This window comes from Tachysurus fulvidraco, chromosome 12 (genome assembly GCF_022655615.1).
Source record: "Tachysurus fulvidraco isolate hzauxx_2018 chromosome 12, HZAU_PFXX_2.0, whole genome shotgun sequence".
In the NCBI taxonomy this organism is placed as follows: Eukaryota; Metazoa; Chordata; class Actinopteri; order Siluriformes; family Bagridae; genus Tachysurus; species Tachysurus fulvidraco.
Window position 1 is genome coordinate 22,619,826 of NC_062529.1, and position 23,275 is coordinate 22,643,100.

General features: G+C 38.4%; 1 long non-coding RNA gene across 1 annotated transcript; it reads left to right on the forward strand.

Moving 5' to 3' along the window:
* Positions 1-18,038: 18,038 nt before the first annotated feature.
* On the forward strand, positions 18,039-19,912 carry LOC113663298. Its single transcript, XR_003445464.2, has 2 exons — positions 18,039-18,272; positions 18,359-19,912. It is a non-coding gene; the product is annotated as an uncharacterized LOC113663298 (long non-coding RNA).
* Positions 19,913-23,275: the final 3,363 nt, after the last annotated feature.

Consider the following 23,275-nt stretch of genomic DNA (forward strand, 5'->3'; position numbering starts at 1 on the left):
GAACCGGGAATGCCGGAATTCTGATCGCTTAGAAAAATAGAAGCAACAAACTTCAGACCAGGGTCTACAACATATCCGAATTTGGTGCATGTGGCTCGAACGGCCTAGGCCGCATTTTTAAAAAAACTTTTTTGTCTAAGAATAATAATAATAATAATAATAATAATAATAATAATAATAATAATAATAAGCTTATAACGGAAATCAGAATGTTGGCTTCTACAAAGCCAACATAATAATAATAATAATAATAATAATAATAATAATAATAATAATAATAATAACCAGATTTGTAAAGTTTGTCGCGACAAACTTTGATGTTGGCTTTGACGGTGCAAGTATCCACAAAGGCCGGTGCATTTTGGAGGCGAGTGGACAGAAAGATTGTGAAAGCTACAGGACCGCTAGGGTGCCAATACTTTTGGAGGTGAGTGGACATGAGCATGTGACGTGAACATAATACCCATGGGGCAGTTCCCCTCATTGTGCTGAGTGTTTTGATGTGTCACATGTCCATGTTGTGCAAATGTTTAATTTCCACGTGACGTCACGTGACGTGACCAGAATACCCGTGGGGCAGTTCCCCTCATTGTGCTGAGTGTTTTGATATGTCACATGTCCATGTTGTGCAAATTTTTGATTTTGCTTGTTTTGGGGGCAGGGCTACACGTGACGTCACGTGACGTGACCATAATACCCGTGGGGCAGTTCCCCTCAATGTGCTGAGTGTTTTGATATGTCACATGTCCATGTTGTGCAAATTTTTAATTTTGTTTGTTTTGGGGGCGGGGCTACACGTGACGTCACGTGACGTGACCAGAATACCCGTGGGGCAGTTCCCCTCAATGTGCTGAGTGTTTTTATATGTCACATGTCCATGTTGTGCAAATTATTGATTTCGCTTGTTTTGGGGCGGGGCTACACGTGACGTCACGTGACGTGACCAGAATACCCGTGGGGCAGTTCCCCTCAATGTGCTGAGTGTTTTGATATGTCACATGTCCATGTTGTGCAAATTTTTAATTTTGTTTGTTTTGGGGGCGGGGCTACACGTGACGTCACGTGACGTGACCAGAATACCCGTGGGGCAGTTCCCCTCAATGTGCTGAGTGTTTTGATATGTCACATGTCCAGGTTGTGCAAATTATTAATTTCGCTTGTTTTGGGGGCGGGGCTACACGTGACGTCACGTGACGTGACCAGAATACCCGTGGGGCAGTTCCCCTCAATGTGCTGAGTGTTTTGATATGTCACATGTCCATGTTGTGAAATTTTTTGATTTCGCGTGTTTTGGGGGCGGGGCTAAACTTGACGTCATGTGGTGTCGAGTGACGTCACCAGAATAACCGGTGGGGTGCCAATACTTTTGGCAAAAAGTGGCTACTGAGGGTTTGGACATTTCATGTCAATACTGCAGTCATTATGGGATTTTTCTTATTATACTGCATAGAACAGTACATGTAATTCTTAATGTTGGATGTATTGTGTGTGTGTGAGCTTAGAGGACTTTTCGGAATTCCCTATTCAAGTCTATGGGATGTTCGATCCTCGACTACGGGAAAACCGAAAATTTCGTCGGAACTCCGAAATAAAAATTTGGTCCGGAGTAAGGTCCTAAAGAATCTGTCCGAGTTCGGTGTAAATCGCTCGAAAACTTGCCGAGTTATAAACCTCAAAAGTTTATAATGGAAGTCTATGGGAAAAAAGGCCAATTTGAGCTTCCGAACCGGGAATGCCGGAATTCCGATCGCTTAGAAAAATAGAAGCAACAAACGTCAGACCAGGGTCTACGACATATCCGAATTTGGTGCATATGGCTCGAACGCCCTAGGCCGCATTTTTTTAAATAAATTTTTGTCTAATAATAATAATAATAATAATAATAATAATAATAATAATAATAATAATAATAATAATAATAATAATAAGCTTATAACGGAAATCAGAATGTTGGCTTCTACAAAGCCAACATAATAATAATAATAATAATAATAATAATAATAATAATAATAATAATAATAATAATAATAATAAGCTTATAACGGAAATCAGAATGTTGGCTTCTACCAAGCCAACATAATAAGCTTTTAACGGAAATCAGAATGTTGGCTTCTACAAAGCCAACATAATAAGCTCATAACGGAAATCAGAATAAAGCTTATTATTAAGCTTAGTATTATTATTATTATGTTATAAGCTTATTATTATTATTATTATTATTATTATTATTATTATTATTATTATTATTATTATGTTGGCTTTGTAGAAGAGTGTTTTGATATGTCACATGTCCATAATTATTATTATTAATATTATTATGTTGGCTTTGTAGAAGCCAACATAATAATAATAATAATGATAATAATAATAATAATAATAATAATAATAATAATAATAATAATAATAATAATAATAATAATAATAAGCTTATAACAGATATCAGAATGTTGGCTTCTACAAAGCCAACATAATAATATAAAACATGGGCTAACATTCTATGTTGTTCAACCTTTTTCTGTCCTGTTTTCCATTATATGTGTAGTGATTTGTTTTATTCGTTTTAGAGTATGATGATGTGGTACATTAGACAGTGTTTTTAGAATTCATTCACAAAATTAAAATACTGAACCATAATTCCATCAAACCATCCATTAAGATGAACCGTTTGATCAATGAAATGAATGTAATTATACGGACAGAGCACATTTGTCATTATGTAGAAGAAAATGAAATTGAAAGCCAAATCTGACCCATGTTTAAATGAGAATATATTTTATTTCATTAAAAATAATAATATGCAATTTATCATGTAGAACTGTTTCTGAAAATCAAGAACAGTGTGAGACAGCATTTATTTATGTCATGTTACTTTTGGCTGCATTCTTTTGTGTCATTTAAATAAAAGAAAAGAAGGCATACTACTCTGATACACTGGCATTTGAGAAACATGCATTCTGCTCCTAACACAGTGTATATAGCACTTACAGAACATAATATATAAATAACATCATACATACACAATTTACTTAAAGGTGAGACCTACACAATGAAATCTGTAAGAAATATCTTGTATTTAAGTTTGTATATACTGTACCTTGCAAATCATGACGAATACGTCTGACATGAAAATGTCACTTATGGAACATATAAGAACACAGTGGCATTTTGAGTGTGAAAGGGTCATAAAACTGTCAATGTGTAGAACAGGTGATTGAACACAAAGACTTGTGTCAGATGTCATTTACTTTCAGCAAAAAATTTTTTGTTCAGTAATACAGTGATTTGTTGGTGTATTTTATTTTATTTGTTTAAATTTTTTTCAGCTTTAATCTATGTCTGTGATATATCACATGGTGGCTTCCATCTGTTCTACTCATTAGAAGAACCTGAGTAGAATTATTAGTAAATACATTTACAATTACAGCATTTGGGAGACGCCCTTATCCAGAGCTACGTACATAAGTGCTTAAATCTCTAACATTGAATCATTAATGCTGGTTCACTAGGTTACCTACTTAAGATACAATGACTTTAAAACATTTGCTCAAAGTTACAATGAAAAAGTTTCAAAATTTTTTTATTTTTTTTTATTTTTTTTTTTTATAGATGCAAAAGATAAGGAAAGAAGTGCTGGTTGAAGTGTTTCCTGAATAAGTAGGTCTTCAACAAAATTTTATAAATAAAATATGTGTTGGCTGGATAAACAGTAGTGCCAATTTCAGTAAGATTTTGTTAATAATTTAAGATTTTGTTATTAATGAACACATAAATGAGTGATGGGATTCTGTAATGGGTTGTATTGTAAACAACTAAAAACTAAAAACCTATGTGGGAAACCTACAGTGCAATTATGAGTCATTTAGAGATAAAAGATAAGCAATAAGATAAAATTATTTTATTAGATTTTTAACTGTACGTGTATACGGGCAGAGACCTACTGTAGTTTCATGTCTATGATTAACTATCCAAAAATCACAGATATAGAAAAAGGGCAATTACTTTATTATTCATAAGGAAACATCATGGGGAACTTTTCTCATATCCCACATAGGTGTTGGGGATAAGCAAGAAAACTAAAATCCTTAGAATCAGCAAGAAATTTAATATAATTACAGGGGTGAACATATCCTAGAAACAGATGACAGAGATGAAAGTATTGAATAGTATTGAATGTTCACTGAAAAAATTATCCACAATTGTTTCTGATTAATTAGATATAGTTTCCAACTGATTAATTAAACTTCTTGTTTATAATGTGTATAAGAATCAGCACAAAACACGAGTTGACCACAATAAAGTATGAAATGAGGGAAAAGCAAAACTCAAAGTCACTTCTAATTCAACTATATTGTTATTCATGATATTTTACTCTGTAAATGATATTTGCTGTTGAGCTCCAATCACCAAAAGTCTCTATGAATGTATTGAATAGATGAAGCTACAGTTAATAGATGAGATCTACATTTCAACTGATATCAAAGAGACACTGAACAATGTGTCCTTGAGGCCCCAAAATGCGCTCTTTAAGAGGGTGTTTGGATGTGGGGAAAAAGTGTTTATTTTACAAAACACCAAGTGAGGCAGGAGGGAAAAAACATTAGCAACACCATGCAAGACTGCATAGACCAAAGGAACTTGGTGGTTTTGTATATGCAAAGACTAATTCTCTTTGTGAAGAGATCTGTACATCTAGTGGAAATGTCAATAGAATGTTTCAAAGTAATGAAACTAATTTCGAAGCTCATCCCTGTAAAGACTACCGGAAATACTACCCAGACTGGTATATAGCACCTGACATGTCTATAAAGGCCACAGATTAATGGAAGTAAGTGACATTTAATGACAGATTTGCTAAACAATTTGAAGCAGAACCAGCTGTGTATCCAGTAGAATGGCAGAAAATCACTAAAGAGCAGGCTCTTCTTTGTCCAGTATATTGCCTACTAGGATCCATGGCCTATGCTGGAAACACATCACAACCCGGACAAGGAGAAACTGCTTAATACATATAAATGAATATTTAATTTCTAACTATACTCACAGATTAATGCAATATATTTAAGTGAAGTGAGATTTACATATCTAACTACTAACCCACAAGCAAATAAACACTCTCTGGTTAATTTCAGTGGCAAGAAGTAAAATTTCTCGAGTGTTCTCATTTTTGTGATGGTTTAAATAACAAAAGTATTGTTAGGCATCAGTGAAGAGGCTGAAACATTTATGTCAATATCATGTATGAAACACAAAGACTGAGTGACGTGACATTTTTAAGCTGCCATGTCATTCCTTGCTGATAAACTGAGAGTATATTGATAAAATCATGATTGAACACTTACACATACTTGAACTCTTAATAGCATTCCTTCACATAATCGAAATAGAAAAAAGTAGAGGCACTATGTATGTAACATTTTGAACACACACACACAAAAAAAAAAAGAATCCTGTACAAAAACGCCATGCCATTTCCATTGTCTGCTAGTATGTGCTGGTAAGGAGATATAATCATGGTTTCAAGGTTTTTCATCAAGGTTTCTTTGTTTTGCTCATATAAAACATAGATTGCAGTATAGTAGCCTATCTCAGTCCAGTGATGGGCACATTAATTTCACATAACCTGTCATTTGCAATAAAATCTCAAACACCAGGGGTCTCATTTATAAAGTATGCATACGCACAAAACAGGGCTGGAAACGTGTGCACGCCAGTTCCCACGCAAAGGTTGTGATCTATAAAAAACAAACTTGATGGGAGAATGTGCGCACCTATAAGAAAACTTTTAGCCGTGTGTATGCACATTCTGGAGACAAAGGGAATTGGCGACACAGATGGTGAGGTCGTGAACTGAAGTTAGATTGTAGGAAATAAATAAATGTGAGAAGAACGATTATTCATTCATTCATTCCTTCATTCATTTTCTACCGCTTGTCCGAACTTCTCGGGTCACGGGGAGCCTGTGCATATCTCAGGCGTCATCGGGCATCAAGGCAGGATACACCCTGGACGGAGTGCCTACCCATCACAGATAATAAGAATTAATGACATTTAATTTTCACTCCAATTCATACGTTGTATCTACATTATCATGAAGATTAAATCTAACAGTGTTATTTGTGCCAATTGTTTTAGGCTATATACATGTGATACAGAATATCATGAAATACCCTTTTATTAGAGAACTGCAGAACACAGTGTAAAAACTAAATATTTTCCTTAATGTACATATATCATAAAATGTCAAAGTCTGCAAATACAGTCATGAAGCACAATCGCTACTCATCATCACAATCTGAATTTGCTTATGTTTAACAATATTAAAAAGTAGAAACTGTAACAATTTTGTTTTTAATATAATTATAACCTGCAGGCGACAGTGGGCACCCCTTGATACGCTGACTCCTCACCCCATTTTTAAACCCGCAGAGCACATTGGAAACTCATTATAACGAGGTCCACTCTCGCTCCAGCATAGTTGTGGAGCGTGTAATGGGCATGTAAAAATAGGCGTGTACAGGGCGGGATATGAGGCTGGCTCACGTACGCACATCTGTGCGCACATTGCTTAAAGATGTGCGTACGCACGGTTTTATAAATCGGAATATTTTTTGGCGTACGCCATTTTTGGCTTTTGGGCGTACATAAACTTTTAGTAGGATCCTACGCACAGTTTTATAAATGAGACCCCAGATGTTTTTCTTACAGTTACAGTAACTGTCTTTATTTTCACATTCACAACACAAACGTGTTAGCATCTGCATTTAAACAAGATAGCAGAACAGATAACAAAAGAGAATGTGTGTGCATACTGTGTGTTTGTTATTGTTTGTGTATGAACTTGGTTGTGCACTTCAGTATATGAAGGTTTACTTGTTCATATGTTCTTTCTTGAATAATCAGTTTTACAGAATTTTACTGTTGAATTCAGAAGTAATTGGGTCTCAATGCAGTCATTTACAATGCAGTCTCAATCTTTTAGAAGTAACCTTAAAAAGCTATGTTTACGTTTAGAGACAAATTCTTGACTTTTGGAAAGGAGTGTAACAGATCCTTCTGTCTCCAAGTGCCTTGTGTTCATGGATGCAAAGAGGCCTTTTCATCTGAAGTGATGCTGTAGCAGTGGGCATCATTTTACATGCTGATCACCAGTTGATTTTTATGTACTCTAGTCCTGTGCCAAGACAGCTTTACACACTATACCTGCATAATTCTAGGATTTTCAATATATTTCCTACATGTAGGACCCCTTGGAGTATGTTGAGGGTGTAGTGGAAATTTTTACTTTAGAGAAGAACACATGAATCTGTCCTTCTAGGCTTCTGTATTTCCCATGGCTGGTAGTTATTGTGACTAGAGATTTCAGTTGTTTCTTTCTAAAACTGCATTTAATCAGAGCTTTCCCATGAGACCTTTTCTGTTCCCGTGGGATTAGCTTGGTCAGAAGATGAACAGGCGATGCTTCTAAGCCAATGGTGGATGATGTTTTGGTTTTACATGTCCTGTTTATTTTATTCCTGTCTATAAAATGCTGGTGTTATCAATAATGGGGGCCCTTCCTCTCTGATTTTACACGTAGAGTGTTGGGTCCTTCTGCAAAGCTGAAAACAATAAACCGTGAAAACCTTTATACTCTTGCCCGTGCCTGTTGGTGTGATATTTTTATGCTTTAATTCTCTCGAACCTCAAAACTTCCACAACAAGGGTTATTGCAACTGGCTTCATTACAGTAGCATACTAAGCTAAAAATAACTGTTCAGCTGTATTCAGCCTGTACCATAAAACACAAATGGTTAAATAAAAATAATAAAAGTAGATCAGCTGTGTATATACACACTCCCAACAAGCCCCCAAATCCTACCTGGTCTTAAAACTTACATTTTTATCTGTTTTATCTGTTATAAGAATGCTGTGCAAACGTTTCAGAGTGCTTGCTTTGAAAAACATTCGGACAAGGTCAAAGTGCCCATGGTTACCAAATTACCATTAATAGGGTTCAAATAATCATAATTTGGCACTTACTTTCGGGTTGGAGCTGGAAATTTTGTGCTCTGCAATTTCAGTTTATTTTGGTGCACACGGCAATCATCGCATTATGAGACTATTCTACGGTTGTAGAATATGGGTGTAACACCTGTCTTTTTCTTCTTCTTCAGTCTTCATCTTACAACCAAACACACGCTAAATGTCTTTGGTCACTGCATGTTGCTGAAGGCTTTAACAGGTGTTAAATATCTGATCCATGTTTATGCATGTAGGGGTTGCACTTATGCCTGCATTCTCCACGGCCAGGCTGTGAGGGCTGAGCACACATCACACAAGACAAGGATTAATCTGTTAATTTAAAGGAACAAATAATAACAACATAAAACTAAATCTGTCAAGATCCAGCCTGGACTTTGGCCTCGTGCTTTTGTTTATGTTGTGTTCACGTGTCTGCCCCGCCCTTGTCTCATCCTCCCCGCCTCTGCACACCTGTTCCTCATGTCTAATTGTCTATTTAGCCGTGCCGCGCTGCCATAGGAATCCTTGTCGTCTAATGTCGTCTCTTGTTGCGTCCTGCGTCATATCTTGGTTCCTGTTTTGTGTTTTTTATTTAATAAATCCTGTTCATTTTACACTACCCTGCATTTGGGTCGATTTTTATACCCGTGTCGGTGACAACATCAACTAGTGCGTGGGGTGTAAGGAAAGGAAAGGTTTACAGACCTAGGGTTAGATCTAAAGAAAGATAACAAAAAATTGAGTATATATTTGTGAATATATTGTTGTTTTTTTAGTGTTTCCAATTTCTTGAAACAACTTACATCCATTAGGATCTATTAAAAAAAGGGTAGCGCACTCTGCCAATCATAGTGCCAAGCAGTATCTTCCGTGGGACCTGAAGTGGAGTGTCCTCAGCTTAGGACAGAAGCAGAGGAGCAACCATCAGAAAACAAGGCAGGGAAGTCCACATTGGACAAAAGCTGACACACAGATGGACTGTTGCCCAGTGGTCCAAAATCCTAGATTCAGATGAGAGCAAGTTTTGTATTTCATTTGGAAACCAAGGTCCCAGAGTCTGGAGGAAGGGTGGAGAAGCTGGAGAAGCTCATAACCCAAGTTGTTTGAAGTCAAGTATTAAGTTTGCAAAGTCTGTGATGATTTGGGGTGCAATGTTATCTGCTCTTGATGGGGAAGAAAACTAGCATCTGACATAACGCGGATTAAGTATGAATGGCCGGATGAAAATCTGTGCATGAGACATCCAGATCATGAGAGCGGGAGGAATGCGACGTACTATAACTTCGTAACGGAATTACGTGAAGCGTGTTATGAAGCTTTTCCAGTGAAGATGGATATGACAAAGATTGCGCTGTGCAAACAACAGGACAGCGAGACAGTTGCGCAATATCTTCATCGCCTCACGGAAGTACACAACGCGCACAGCGGCCTTACTGCCCCCGAGAATATGAGTGAGGGGGTAGTGACCGCATACGAGGCGCATTTGAGAAACAGTTTCATGAATGGACTGATTCCGGAAATATCTGACATGGTGAAAAACCTATGCATCACGTGGGACACTGGAAAGCTGAGCCTTATCGAACAACATGCTCTGCATGCGGAAAAGCTGCTCACACAAGCCAAGCAAGATCAGGGAAAAAAAGAGAGAAGAACAAACACACAAAGTTCAGCTGACGATGATGCAAGCCATGACGAGATCTCATACACAATGGAGAGGGACTTCCACATATCGAGGAAGAGGGCGATATCGAGGAAGGGGGAGAGGAAGAGGAAGAGCCAGAGGCGGAAAAGAAAAAGGGGGAGAGAGTGGATGTTTTGTTTGCGGAGGACAAGATCACTGGGCAAGGGAATGCCCTAAGAGACATGATGAGGAAACGGCATGACCATCAACATCTCAGGTCGAGGAGGTCAGTCCTGAAGGAATGGGTGAGTCAAAATCTTTGATGCTATGCAATGAGGAAATGCTTCAGCTAACTTCTGATTCCGACTTAAATTTTAAGGTTTTGAATGCTATTGATTTTCTTGAAAAGAAATATACTCCACAAGGCACATATGCAAAATACAGTTTAGATGCCTACAAGCACATGCCAGTGCACACATTGAATGTAGAAGGGAAAGACATTTTGTTTTTAGTAGATTCTGGTGCAGGAAACTCTGTGATCAAATTACATGAGTTGAGTGAGATGCCAGAAATGAGTGGTAGATCCCTGAATTCAGTTGGAGTTGGGATTATCGTGAAAGAAAAATTTACAGCACCCTTAAGGTGTGTTGAGAATAACCAACAGTCATTCACATTTTCTTTTCTGCTTTCTGAATGCTGCCCGATTAATTTGATGGGCAGGGATTTGATCTGCAAATTGGGAATAAACCTAATTAGCACCCCAAACGGATTAAAAGTGTGTAGAAGTCAAATAGGTGAATTTCAGGGCGTTAAGTGGGACCCCAGACCTCTGTTGTATGTGTATGAGTGGGAACTCAGCACCTCTTCTGTGAATTCAGTGTATCAAGCACTCTTGGATAAGGCCTATGATGTTACTAACCCTACACGCACACAATACATGAACACACATGATCTGCATGAGTGTCTTGCCTCAATGACTATCGTCCCGTTGCACTCACACCCATAGTTATGAAGTGCTTCGAGAAGCTCGTCATGAGGCACATCAAGACCCAGCTACCACCCTCACTTGACCCCCTACAGTTCGCGTATCGTCCAAACCGCTCCACAGACGATGCCATTACCACAGCCCTCCACTTAGCCCTCACCCATCTGGACAATAAGGACACTTATGTACGAATGCTGTTCATAGACTTTAGTTCAGCATTCAATACAATCATCCCTCAGCACCTGATTGGGAAGCTGAGCCTGCTGGGACTAAACACCTCCCTCTGCAACTGGATCCTGGACTTCCTGACTGGGAGACCTCAGTCAGTCCGGATCGGGAACAGCATCTCCAGCACCACCACACTGAACACTGGAGCTCCTCAAGGCTGCGTGCTCAGTCCACTGCTGTTCACTCTGCTGACTCACGACTGTGCAGCAATGCACAGATCGAATCATATTATTAAGTTCGCCGATGACACGACCGTGGTGGGTCTCATCAACAAGAACGACGAGTCAGCATACAGGGAGGAGGTGCAACAACTAACTGCCTGGTGTAGAGCCAACAACCTTTCTCTGAATGTGGACAAAACTAAAGAGATGGTTGTGGACTTCAGGAGAGCACAGAGCGACCACTCTCCGCTGAACATCGACGGATCTTCTGTAGAGATCGTCAAGAGCACCAAATTTCTGGGTGTTCATCTAGCGGAGAACCTCACCTGGTCACTCAACACCAGCGCCATCACCAAGAAAGCCCAGCAGCGTCTCTACTTCCTCCGAAGGCTGAGAAAGGCACATCTCCCTCCCCCAACCCTGACCATGTTCTACAGAGGGACCATTGAGAGCATCCTGAGCAGCTGCATCACTGTCTGGTTTGGGAACTGTACGATCTCGGATCGCAAAACCCTGCAGCGGATAGTGAGGACAGCGGAGAAGATCATTGGGGTCTCTCTTCCCTCTATCATGGACACTTACACCACACGCTGCGTCCGCAAAGGCAACAGCATTGTGGATGACCCCACACACCCCTCACACACACTCTTCACCCTCCTGCCGTCTGGAAAAAGGTACCGAAGCATTCGGGCCCTCACGACCAGACTGCGTAACAGTTTCTTCCCACAAGCCATCAGACTGCATCTGTTTGGCAATGGGCAGGTGTGAAACCAGAGACCAAAGACCAAATAGGAGGTGAGAGTATACTTATATTTTTTTATAAAGTATATATATATATATATAACTATTAGAATATATATATGTATACAATATCTCAGTCATCTGCTGTTTTTTGCACAACTCCATATATAATCCAAAGGACCTGCTGCTAAGAACCTGCTGCTGTTCATTCTTTTACTGCACAAAATACTGTTTGAACATTCAGTATTTACACTGGTCGGTCGGCGCTGTTTCTGTTACTGTTTATTGTCTTTTGTGTATTGCATTTTTTGTACTTTTTGTATTGTCTTGTAACTTAATGTCTGCACTGTTTTTTTGTCCTGCACTGTCTTTTGTCCTGCACTGTCTTGCTTGTCTTGTCCTGCACTGTTTGCACCAGGTTGCACAGTTGCACTTTATGTGGCTAAGACTACTTACATGTCCTTAGCCCTGTCTTTGTTTTATGTAGCACCTTGATCCTGGAGAAACGTTGTCTCATTTCACTGTGTACTGCAACAGCTATATATGGTTGAAATGACAATAAAAAGCTTCTTGACTTGACTTGATATATATATATATACATACATATATGACTTCAATAAAAATTAATTCCCAAAATTGGTCCAGTGGACAGTGGTGAATCGAAGATTTAGCTTATGAAAATCTTAAATATTTTTTTTATTTCCTTTATTTTCTATTAATATTAATAAAACATCCATTGAATATTGCAAATGAAAAGTAAATGCAAGTTTTGTAGTTTTGAAAACAAAATAATGACAAAAATAAGCTGATAGTGTAGAAAATTATGAAATGTCATAATTGCTTACCAAATGTTAGGACAAGTTTTCAAGGTGATGTCTGTGGTATTTCTGTTGCTGGTAGTTGTGATCAGAATTTATACCCCAAAACTGAAAGCAGATTTGAACACCTTGCATTGGGGTGGCATGATTTTTCAGTAAATGCTCAGAACTTCTTAAAACATATAAACATTTTCTTTTCTTTTCTTTTTTTTTTTTTAAAGATGTCCAAATAACAAATAAAAAAAGTAAACATTGGTAATTAAATAATGAAAATGAAAATAAAGACAAATATTTAGAAAAGGAATTCAGCAAGTAGGTATTTTTAAAACTAACATTTTCAAATATTATTGTTACTTTGTTTCATAATAAGGTGACTAATACTGACTAAAATACTGTCATGATTTGTCTATGTTTATATATATACATTCTTCATTTTAAGTTTCTGTTCTTCCATGTGTAAAGGTCACCTTAAAGTACATTTTGTTACTGTAAAGTGTACAATAGACTGCTTCTGGATATTTTTTAGGAGTGAAATGCTAAAATGCTTGCCTGACAGGTTTGACTAATTTATTATCATACCCATTATTTCAGCATAACATGCCAATGTAAAACATTTATCATAAAAATCTTTAGATGTTGCAAATTGTTTACAGTTTATATGCTAAACAACAATAATATGCTTGATTATCATCTTTTTCTTCTTTCTGCTCTTCTCCTTCTCAATTCACTTTTCAAAATTATAATTCTTGGATTTAAAAGGATTTTTCTTGAAATTAAACACACAAAATTTGGAAATTTAATCAGTTTGTAGGCTCACAATTACAAATTGTTTTCAGTATTCAGGAACATCTCGATAAATTAGAATGCCATTGAAAAGTTCATATATTTATTATTTAAATACAGTACACACAGACTGAAGTAGTTTAAGTATTTGGTTCTTTTGTGATTTTGGCTCACATTTAACAAAAAAAAAAAAAAACAATTCTCTATCTCAAAAAAATTGAATACTTCATAAAACCAGTAAAAAAGTATGTGGAAAATACTCAATACATGGTAGGGGCTCCTTTTGCTTTAATTACTGCCTCAATTCAGAGTGGCATGGAGGTGATCAGTCTGTGGCACTGCTGAGGTGGTGTGGAAGCACGGATTTCTTTGACAGTGGCTTTCAGCCCATCTGCAGTTTGTGGTCTCTTGTTTCTCATGTTTCTCATTTTCCTCTTTACAATAGCCCATAGATTCTCTATGGGGTTCAGGTCTGGTGAGTTTGCTTGTGCTGGTCAGCAGAAGAAAGCATGAAGTGCTCTAAAATTTCTTGGTAAACGGGTGCAGTGACTTGTTTTTTAAAAAAAAAAAAACACAGTGGACCAACAAGAGCAGATGACATTGTACCCCAAATCATCACAGATTTTGCAAACTTAATACTTGACTTCAAACAACTTGGGCTATGAGCTTCTCCACCCTTCCTCCAGACTCTGGGACCTTGGTTTCCAAATGAAATACGAAGCTTCTGCTCATCTGAATATAGGATTTTGGACCGCTGGGCAGCAGTCCATCTGTGTGTGGCGGGAGCTGTGTGGTGTGTTAGGAGGTACGAGTGAGAACTATACAGCTTATCATGCACAAACCCAAGTTTATCTATTTGTAACCAATTCGACTACGCCACCTGGGAGGGTTAAACCCAGGAAATAGAAGTAAACCCCAGTGTTTGTTATCAGAACACACAAGTTCGATTCTCTTATAAATAAGTGTAGGCAAGAAACGTGGGCATCATATAAAAAGTACAACTTTTATTGAATACTTGCAATTAAAATAACTCACTTAAAATATGCTCAATCCTAAAGAGCCCTTACGAACAGCTCAAACCAACATTACAAAAAAACAACAAAAAAGAAAAGATGTCTTCACTGTTAAGAAGGTCCAGTGACAGACAAATACACAAATAACGACAATCAAATGAAAGAAATAAACAACCACTTTACGCAACTTCTAAACAGACAAAACAAAATATCTGAGTTGAGTTATGCCATTTTAAGTGATTGTATTTCATTTGGACAACAATTTTCCAACACTAGAAACGTACGTGTGTAAGTCTGACTAGAGACATCTGAAAGGGTGTTTGTCAGAATAAATCCAATACCCAATGACCTACTCTGTAAAGTGAAGTCAAAATACCAATATGAGCAACTGCCTGTCTTGGTTGTGGAACTACATAGGGTACAATTCAACATGAATAGTAAAGACAGCCTACACATTGTTCCATTACCTGTGTGTTACTGTAGCTTCCTCCCCCTGGGATTTTTGTTGGGAACTCAGATCAGAGACCATCTTGGAGTCTGCTGCCACAGGAGAAGGCTGCTTATTAGTCACCTGAAAGACAGAACAATACTATGAGCATGTAATTCATTCTTAGTTATCATGAATGTGGAGATACACTGAAGTTCCAACAGTAACCTCATGCAAAATCATTTCTACAGCAGCATATAACAGATGCAGCATATAGCGGCATATAACAGAGGCCTGTCAGGGGCTTTTATAGAAGTTACAACAGGTCTCACAATAACATGTAGGGGACTGCAAGCAATCTCATTTTAGATACTTGTCTTAAACCAACCTCAGATGAGAATGTGTACAATTATGCATGTAATAAGACAGGTTTTGATGCTGAAAACTGAAGCATATTAAATAAAAAAAAAAAGAATTTTGCTTACCACCATTTTTGTTTGACAGTATGTATGATGTTGCCGTGTTCTGATCTTCTTTTTGAACATTATGGGTCTATAAAAATATTTTCAAATTGTTACACAAGTAGCCAGCATGAAAAAAATGCCTCCTAAAAAAACTATAATTCATATAACAGTCAAACCTTGTAAACAAAAGGCAGTAAAGTCAGGTGTGCTGTGATTTTAACTTAAGATAGTGTTTGTAATTAAAAAAATAACAGGACTGATGGCATTATTTAATTTCCCAAGTCACAGCACAACTGACATTAGCCATAAAAGCAAAGACAAACCATAATGAAGAAATGATACTATTAGAAACTATAATAGACACTGCAATGTTACAACAAACATTCCTCCACCTGTCAACTGCCACTGTAAACCCTGATAATGCCCATGAAGGGGGATTTATAACAGAGCTAATGTCATATTAATTGTACCTTTTCCTGTTGTTTCTATGTCTGCTGTTTTAGACAAATGGTCCTTTATGTTTTTATAACTGCATCTTTACAAACATACTGGTCTTGTTGATCCAGTTTAGAAGGGGAATAACACCAGAATGCAGTTTAATATGTGATTAAATGAAAGAGTTACTCAACTGTAAGCTCCTGTAAACAACTCTGTGTCTAAAAGTGTTAATGATGGACAGACAAAAGCACCATATGGGGCCCAAGCCATTTAAACATTAAAAGGACCTGAGTTACATTGGGGTTAATTCAGAATTAATTGGGCTATTATTTGATAATTACGCAGTTTGATGTATAAATGAATAAGTTTAAATAACTAAATATTAATGAATAAATGTACACGCTATTCGCTTTATTAGTAAAAACACAGCTAGCGCTGGTTAGCGTCCGCTAGCCGTGATGTAGCTAACGCTAGCCGTATTGGTTACTAATGCTAGCGCTATCCGGGTTGGTTACTAACGCTAGCGCTAGCCGTATTGGTTACTAATGCTAGCGCTAGCCGTGTTTGTAGCTAACGCTAGCGCTAGCCGTATTGGTTACTAATGCTAGCGCTAGCCGTGTTTGTAGCTAACGCTAGCGCTAGCCGTATTGGTTACTAATGCTAGCGCTAGTCGTGTTTGTAGCTAACGCTAGCGCTAGCCGTATTGGTTATTAACGCTAACGCTAGCCGTATTGGTTACTAATGCTAGCGCTATCCGTGTTGGTTACTAACGCTAGCGCTAGCCGTGTCTGTAGCTAACGCTAGCGCTAGCCGTGTCTGTAGCTAACGCTAGCGCTAGCCGTGTTTGTAGCTAACGCTAGCGCTACAGCTAATCTCACATCGGGGCTCGGTGTATTGCGTACCCAATATAAGAGTCGTGTGATAAGTATGTATACTTTCCCCTTGTATATTACTGTAGTATAGCTACAAGTAACTGGGAACCTAATAATAAAAGATGAACAATCTTAAATTTAACTCACCTCTTACTCATAACAGCAGGTCCTTTGTCTGTGAAACCTCGTGATGAAGATCCATAATTCCTTTCTCTCACAGCAGCAAATCTCGTAATAACCACCTGACATCGTATTATTCAATAAAACTTTATTTAAATTACAAGAGTGTGTGTGAGCTCACACACATTCCGGGACCATCGGACAGGTCCAAATCTACCTAGGGGGCGCTCGAGAACCGAGGGCCCACACACTCGTACCCAGTTTTTGCTACGTTGTGGGCCAAGTAAAAAAAACACATTAGGCATATCAGGGGAGTATCCTGAGCATGTTAAAATGAAAAAACGTTGTGGGGTCCGGCATTTTGGACCCCACAACGTAGTTGGGCCCCACACCGTTGGTGTGCTCCCGGTGACCGGACCCAACAAAGTAAGAAATGTGAGAACACACACACACACACACACACACACACACACACACCTCACCGTGAACTCAGAGCACACACTTGTACACTGCAAGAATGTCGCACAGCACACGTTGGAATAGCACCACCACCAAAAGGTCTTTCACCCGTGGGACCCCCAGCTGAAGCAGAAAGAAATCAAAACCAAAATAAATACATGAAAAGCAATGAAAAGCAAATAGAAGTCACGATTCAACACAACCGAAAAACTTTATAAAAAGTTTGAGGGAAACAGGACTCAAAAGGAGCGGCCACGTCGTTCTTAGGCCAGCCCCAAGAAATACACGATCGTCCACGCCAGAGTAGACCAGGGCAGGTCAGTTAAAACTATCCCAGAGACCAGATGGCAGCAGCAGAAGTCCCTTTAAATGATTGTAAGCCAATGTTAGTCACTCGGCGCGCAGCGGAGGAAAAAATAAACTGCAGTGATAATTGCCAGGACGAAAAGAGAGGGAGAATCCTATAACAAATAGTACAAAACAGAATTACTAATAATTTTGCAAATCCACGCCAAAATTCCCCTTAGCAAAACTGAACAAAACTTACCAAGTGCGGATAGATGATTTCACGAGGATCAATTCACCGCTCAGGATACGCAGCCCTCAAATAACCCGAAAGTACAAATAAACCAAAGTACAAGGACTGCACATTACTCACGCCACCCAACCTGTATCGAAGCTAGACATTGTATGCAACTTCCTCATACCGGAAAGGTGGGCAGTAAACAGATCCGAACACCAACCGACAGGGACACACACAATGATGAAAAGACAGGCTAAGGGTGCAATAAACGAGCCATTAATGCAACGAGTAAAGATAAATAAAACCGAATTAGCCAACGCTACATGCTAACAGCACATACTTGAAATGCTATAGTAACAGAAAAAAAGGGGAGGATACGGACGTGACGCATCCCAGACTCAAACCCAACCCGCTCTAAATAGTGCCTGCTCGACACTATTGGTGGTCATGAGCGTCAATCACCACTCTTACCTTATTCATACGGTCACATATGTGTCAGCTTTTGTCCAATGTGGACTTCCCTGTCCTTGTTTTCTCATGGTTGATTCTTTCCTAAGCTGAGGACACTCCACTTCCCACGGAAGATGCACTACCCTTTTTTAACAGATCCTAATGGATGTAAGTTGTTTCAAGAAATTGGAAACACTAAAAAAACAACAATATATTCACAAATATATACTCAATTTTCTGTTATCTTTCTTTAGGTCTAACCCTAGGTCTGTAAACCTTTCCTTTCCTTACACCCCACGCACTAGTTGATGTTGTCACCGACACGGGTATAAAAATCGACCCAAATGCAGGGTAGTGTATAATGAACAGGATTTATTAAATAAAAAACACAAAACAGGAACCAAGATATGACATTAGAGGACAAGGATTCTATGCTATGGCAGCACGGCGCGGCTAAATAGACAATTAGACATGAGGAACAGGTGTGCAGAAGCGGGGAGGACGAGACAAGGACGGGGCACGAGGCCAAAGTCCGGGCTGGATCTTGACAGATTTAGTTTTATGTTGTTATTATTTGTTCCTTTAAATTATCTGATTAATCCTTGTCTTGTGTGATGTGTGCTCAGCCCTCACAGCCTGGCCGTGGAGAATGCAGGCATAAGTGCAACCCCTACATGCATAAACATGGATCAGATATTTAACACCTGTTAAAGCCTTCAGCAACATGCAGTGACCAAAGACATTTAGCGTGTGTTTGGTTGTAAGATGAAGACTGAAGAAGAAGAAAAAGACAGGTGTTACACCCATATTCTACAACCGTAGAATAGTCTCATAATGCGATGATTGCCGTGTGTACCAAAATAAACTGAAATTGCAGAGCACAAAATTTCCAGCTCCAACCCGAAAAAACATGTAGTTGTAAGTGCCAAATTATGATTATTTGAACCCTATTAATGGTAATTTGGTAACCATGGGCACTTTGACCTTGTCCGAATGTTTTTCAAAGCAAGCACTCTGAAACGTTTGCACAGCATTCTTATAACAGATAAAACAGATAAAAATGTAAGTTTTAAGACCAGGTAGGATTTGGGGGCTTGGTGGGAGTGTGTATATACACAGCTGATCTACTTTTATTATTTTTATTTAACCATTTGTGTTTTATGGTACAGGCTGAATACAGCTGAACAGTTATTTTTAGCTTAGTATGCTACTGTAATGAAGCCAGTTGCAATAACCCTCAACATACTCCAAGGGGTCCTACATGTAGGAAATATATTGAAAATCCTAGAATTATGCAGGTATAGTGTGTAAATCTGTCTTGGCACAGGACTAGAGTACATAAAAATCAACTGGTGATCAGCATGTAAAATGATGCCCACTGCTACAGCATCACTTCAGATGAAAAGGCCTCTTTGCATCCATGAACACAAGGCACTCAGAGACAGAAGGATCTGTTACACTCTTTTCCAAAAGTCAAGAATTTGTCTCTAAACGTAAACATAGCCTTTTAAGGTTACTCCTAAAAGATTGAGACTGCATTGTAAATGATTGCATTGAGACCCAATTACTTCTGAATTCAACAGTAAAATTCTGTAAACTGATGGTTCAAGAAAGAACATATGACCAAGTAAACTTTCATATACTGAAGTGCAAACACAACCAAGTTCATACACAAACAATAACAAACACACAGTCTGCACACACATTCTCTTTTGTTATCTGTTCTGCTATCTTGTTTAAATGCAGATGCTAACAAGTTTGTGTTGTGAATGTGAAAATAAAGACAGTTACTGTAACTGTAAGAAAAACATCTGGAGTCTCATTTATAAAACTGTGCATAGGATCCTACTAAAAGTTTACGTACCCCCAAAAGCCAAAACGTATGCCAAAAAATATTCCGATTTATAAAACCGTGCGTACGCACACCTGTAAGCAATGTGCCCACAGATGTGCGTATGTGAGCCAGCCTTATATCTCGCCCTGTACAGGCCTATTTTTACACGGCCATTACATGCTCCACAACTGCCCAGGAGCGAGAGTGGACCTCGTTATAATGAGTTTCCAATGCGCTCTGCAGGTTTAAAAATGGGGTGAGGAGACAGCGTATCAGGGGGTACCCACCGTCGCCTGCAGGTTATAATTATATTAAAAACAAAATTGTTACAGTTTCTACTTTTTAATATTGTTAAACATAAGTAAATTAATTTTCAGACGGTGCCCTTATAGCAACATGAGTGCAGTCAATTGGACTGATGATGAGTAGCGATTGTGCTTCATGACTGTATTTGCAGACTTTGACATTTTATGATATATGTACATTAAGGAAAATATTTTGTTTTTACACTGTGTTCTGCAGTTCTCTAATAAAAGGGTATTTCATGCTATTCTGTATCACATGTAGTTGCGCCATCTCCTCCTGTGCTCCCGTTGTGGACAATGTGACTGTAAGGCAGCACTGATTATTATTATTATTATTATTATTATTATTATTATTATTATTTTGAATACATTTTGAATTACGTTTGGATTTTACTAGATGCATATAGCCTAAAACAATCGGCACAAATTAGATTTACTCTTCATGATAATGTAGATATAACGTAAGAATTGGAGTGAAAATTAAATGCCATTAATTCTTATAATCTGTGATGGGTTGGCACTCCGTCTAGGGTGTATCCTGCCTTGATACTTGATGACACCTGAGATAGGCAAAGGCTCCCCGTGACCCGAGATAGTTCAGATAAGCGGTAGAAAACGAGTGAGCGAGTAATTCTTATAATCTGTGATAGGTTGGCACTCCATCCAGGGTGTATCCTGCCTTGTTGCTTGATGACACCTGAGATATGCACAAGCTCCCCGTGACCCGAGATGTTCGGACAAGTGGTAGAAAATGAATGAATGAATAATTCTTATAATCGTTCTCACATTTATTTTCTATCTAACTTCAGTTCACGACCTCACCATCTGTGTCACCAATTCCCTTTGTCTCCAGAATGTGCGTACGCACGGCTCAAAGTTTTCTTACAGGTGTGCACATTCTCCCGTCAAGTTTGTTTTTATAGATCACAACCTTTGCGTGGGAACTGGCGTAGGGGAGAGTGGGGTAAGATGACCCTGTGGGTAAGTTGACCCACCCCCTGTTTCTGGGCAACTATGCAAATTTGGTGTAATGTGACCATACATTCTGAAGGACTTCATCATTTGTAATTTTTTGTGAAGAGGAGAAGCACATGGGACAAGAGATAAGTTGTTTTTTTTTCACAAAAACACTTATTTGCTTGTTAAAGTTGATTTTCTGCATTTCAGGTATACTCGCTGTTGTGCCAAAGCAAATTTATCTAGGTCTAAAGTTGTGTATGGTACATTTTGGTGATTTGTCAACATAGAAAACCATGTGAATCATCAAGCTAAAAATTAGCCTGAATTGCTAAGCTAGGCCATTTTTACCAAAATGGTGGCTATGGGGCAAAGTGAGCCCCATATGGGGTAATGTGGGGTAAATTGAACCAGTGGTTGGATCAATGAAGACACCTTTGCAGAGTTCTTTGAACATCTGGTTCAGCATACCAAGTGCTCCTCTGACCATCTCATAGTGCTACTACTTGATTTAAGCAAAGAGAAAGGGGATTGTTATGCTCACAATTCCACCCCACACGTCTCATCGCCTGCAGCTTCTGGACAAGAGTGTCTATGGTCCATTCAAGATCAATTACAGCCAGCACATACTGTACCACATCCCTGTATGTGTGAACGAGGCTTTCATGTCAGCAATGACACCATGGAATATCTGTTCTGGATTCAGGTCCACAGGGATTTTTCCTTACAACAGAGATATTTTCTCTGATGCAGATTTTGAACGATCCACGGTGTCAGACAGACCAAACCCTGATGTGCTGTCTACTTCTGTAGAAGATCAACCCATGGCTTCAACCTCCACCTCTGTGTAGGATCTGTCCCACTGAATGATGTGCTGAAGAAGCTTCCTAAACCTTGAAAGGTTGGACTTCAACTTTAACTGGTTTGTTTTGTGTTGTTTGAGGTAGCTTTAATAAATGACATTGTTTGGAAAGGTAAGTGTATTGTTAAATAACTTTTTTAAAAGTTTTTTTTTTCTATTATATTTGCATAAAATAGGATGGTCAATTTACCCCCAAATGGCTCAATTTACCCACTGACTTGGATCAACTTACCCCTAGCCTGGGGTAAGTTGAGTCACATGAACACTTTTTTTTCTGAGGTCATATTTTCAAGGATCTATGTCATAGGTACATTCTTATATTTTCAGTTGATAGGCAACATCCCAAATTAACAGTAGATGTCTTCGTTTTACTTCTGTCTAAATTTCCCTTGCCTGGAGATCCACATAAGTAAAATCTGGCTCATCTTACCCCACTCTCCCCTACACATGTTTCCAGCCCCGTTTTGTGCGTATGCATACTTTATAAATGAGACCCCTGGTGTTTGAGATTTTATTGCAAATCACAGGTTCAAACTATGTTTTATATAAGCAAAACAAAGAAACCTTGATGAAAAACCTTGAAACCATGATTATATCTCCTTACCAGCACATACTAGCAGACAATGGAAATGTCATGGCGTTTTTGTACAGGATTCTTTTCTGTTTCTTTTTTGTGTTCAAAATGTTACATACATAGTGCCTCTACTTTTTTTCTATTTCAATTATGAGTAGGAATGCTATTAAGAGTTCAAGTATGTGTAAGTGTTCTAACGTGATTTTATCAATATACTCTCAGTTTATCAGCAAGGAATGACATGGCAGCTTAAAAATGTCACATGTCACTCAGTCTTTGTGTTTCATACATGATATTGACATAAATGTTTCAGCTTCTTCACTGATGCCTAACAATACTTTTGTTATTTAAACCATCACAAAAATGATGAGTATAGTTAGAAATTAAATATACATTTATATGTATTAAGCAGTTTCTCCTTGTCCGGGTGGTGATGTGTTTCCAGCATAGGCCATGGATCCTAGTAGGCAATATACTGGACAAAGAAGAGCCGGCTCTTTAGTGATTTTCTGCCATTCTACTGGATACACAGCTGGTTCTGCTTCAAATTGTTTAGCAAATCTGTCATTAAATGTCACTTACTTCCAGTAATCTGTGGCCTTTATAGACATGTCAGGTGCTATATACCAGTCTGGGTAG